Raw genomic sequence first — 3,215 nt, forward strand, 5'->3', positions numbered from 1 at the left:
AGTACGAAACCAAATTGATGGCTTCCTCACCTTCTTCTCCTACCCTGTCTCTTGTCCCCAGGGCCTCCCCATTCCCTGGCATCCAGCCTCCTTTCTCTCTCTCTCTGCTCCTGGCCTGCTGTCTTATTTCATTCTGTTGCTGAAGAGCGTGCTTTCCCTGTGGACATCACTCAGAGTCTGCTCTGCACGAGACAGTGTTCATAGTGCCCTCTCCCAGCTCAGAGATTTTCCCAGCATTCATTTCAGGGAGCAGCAATGATATTATTGAACATCAGCCGAGGCTTCAACAAAAACAGGTACTCTCCACCTTTGAGAAGTCTGCACCCTTCTGTCTCCTGAACCTCACCCTCCGACTTCCTTTTGCAGCCTTCTCACCTGGGCAACCAAGGTGAACAAGACATGGGCCATCATCAGGAAAGAGAGGGAGAGAATGCTGCTGGACCAGCTAATTCCCAGAAAGCAGAGTTCCCTCTTTGTTGTACGATTATTACACTGAGCATGGGAAATGCTCTCCAGCCCTGCAGGATGGAGCAGTAGCTGCAGATAAGGTTTATTGCCATGAAATGCTGTAAAGATTGAAACATAGTCCTTGCCATTTCTCCCTTTACTTCTTCTTTCAACTCTTATTGTGGCTTCCTTTTATTTTCTGATCCCAGTCTCTACTGATTGTATCCCTATATCCTTGCCTGGCCTGGCAGCCGTCCTTTACACCTGTTTTAATTAAATCAGGAAAGATTTATAGGGTGCTGGGTTGGGCCAGGGGTCCCAGGCAGTCTTGATACTTATCTGATAAGTAGGATTCTAATTCAGATGCTGTGTAGGAAGCTATCAGATATTGTGTAATAAATCCCAGGTGCTGCTCTTAGGGACAGTGAAAATGTCATTTTTCTTTTGCCCGTCTTTTAAGGGGCTGTTGGGGTTTTTTTTTGACCATAGATTTGTAGATTATAAGGCCAGACAGACCTGTTGTGACCATCTAGTCTGACCTCCTCCATAACACAGGCGATAGGCCTTCCCTGAATGAGTTACTCTTTGAACTAGAGTGTATCTTTTAGAAAAAAACATCCAATTTTTATTTTAAAATTGCCAGTGATGGAGAATCTGCCACAACCTTTGGTAAGTTGCTCCAATGTTCCATGATGCTACTGGAGTAGTATTCCAGGTGCACCTTTCAGGCAGTTTTTGCCATGGTGATCTTTAACCAGCCTAATTCAGTCGAGCTGGGAGCTATTGAGACACTGCTTATAATCAGGAGTTATAGAAATCATGGAATAATTGCTCAGTGTCAGAGAGAGATTGTACCCAGAAGGTAAGGTCTGGTTATACCATCTTCAGATAAAATTTGGTATATTGGGAAAATCGGAGATAATAAAAATTATTTCTAGGAAAGAACTATCATTGAATTAGCACAGTAATTAGCAGGTGTCCGAAGAGCATTTCATGAAGGAGCCTGTAGTTTCCGCAGTGTTGGGTCTCTGTATTTAATATGAGAGTGGGTATTATTGCTCTATTTTATCCAAATTAGCTATGGCGAACAGCTAGGAAAAATTTGGGCACCTGTGTTGTTTATGGATGCTGTCTCTATAATTTTTTTTTTTTTAAACAAAATGCACCTAGGTGAGGAAATGACAGAATTAAGGTCGCACAACCTTATATTCTTGTTCTGTGTTTGTACAGCAGGCACTACGATGATACAATAATTAATAATGATGGTAGTCTTTAATTATGTGATCATATATTCATTCCCTGCCTAATTCCATGCACAGTGGATGAGGTAGTTGTAGATTATTTTTCTTTTATCCTTCTGTGCACCATCTAAATCCTGCACTGAATACAGCTCTGTAAATTTCAATCCGTGAGTACTATGTATCTGTCCCCTGAATGAAGTAGGGATACAGGTGGAAAAAATAGTGCAATTCAAGTCTATATCATAACAGGGATCCAAGAAATCCGTTTGCCACGGAAAAACACCGAATTTGAGTTTTTTTTTACAGAGAATGTTTAGTTTTTACATTCTGTGGAAAAAATAAAAACATACCGTAGAACCCTGTTTATCTGAGCCTTCATTATCCGGCTCTCCCTATTATCCTGGGTCAGGGCTTGGGCTGTCAGCCCCCTGCGGCGGGGCTCCCTATTGTAGCTGGAGAAACTAAAGTTCAGCGTTTCATTTTAATTGTGGAAAAACACAGATTTTTTTAAATGTTTTTTTTAAATCAGAGAAGGGGAGGGGGTTATCACTGAGAACTAGGATTCCTGATCATAATGCATAAGTACAAGGGGGGGAAATTAAGGTTACTTGGGCATGCACCCCTCATAGCGATTGTCCTCTTCTCAAGGTAAGGGGGGAGGAAGCCACTATCACGCTAGAAAGTGTTGCATACAGCTTCTTTCCTTTACGGTGGGCTACACAATCCTGCACCGTGACCTAACCTGCCAGGTCTTTCTCTTGCACAATCGGGGAGGGTGTATGTCCCCCACCCTGATCCTTGGCCTTGCTTGCACGGATCACTGGGGTAAACAGAGGCACAACCAGAGCGAGATGCAGCCCCTGGTGTGAGAGGCGTGGCCGCCCCTGCCCACTCCCTGGGCAGCTGGAATGTTTAGTAGGTAAACACCCCATAGTAAGCGTTCTAGCCCCGCCCTCTTCCCCGGCGGCCAATCAGAGCCCGGGAGCAGTTTCAAGGTTTCCCCCCTCCACTCTGAGCGCCTCTGGACTGATACAAAATAACAAAGCTTCGAACGTTGCCACAAAGTAACCGGGGGGCGCGCCCCCCACCCTCCCCGTGCGCCGCCTTGGGCTGGCGGGTCTCCCCCCTCCGTGTGTTTTGCCCGGGGTTGGCGCTCCGCAGGTCGGGCTCAGCCTGCCTCGGGGGCCCGGGGAGCTGCTGCGGGTTGTTTATCTGGAAGAGGGAGGGGGAGCCTGGAAACCGCGCCTGTGTCCCATTTCCTCTGGTGTGTGTGTGTGTGTGTGTGTGTATGTATGTGTGGGGGGGGTTGGCTTTTTTTTTTTTTTTTTCTTTGCGCTCCAGCCCCGGATTCTCCATGTTGGACCCGATCTGAGAAGCCCGGAGCCGCTGCTCGGCTTGCATGCATGCATGCAGCCTACTCCAGGGCATTTGCAGCTGAGGACCACCCCACACCTCCTACACACAGCACCCCCGCCCCCACCTCCCTGGGCCTCTTCCTTCCCCCAACCCCCTCCCACCCAAAGGATC

This window comes from Emys orbicularis, chromosome 19 (genome assembly GCF_028017835.1).
Source record: "Emys orbicularis isolate rEmyOrb1 chromosome 19, rEmyOrb1.hap1, whole genome shotgun sequence".
Classification (NCBI taxonomy): domain Eukaryota; kingdom Metazoa; phylum Chordata; order Testudines; family Emydidae; genus Emys; species Emys orbicularis.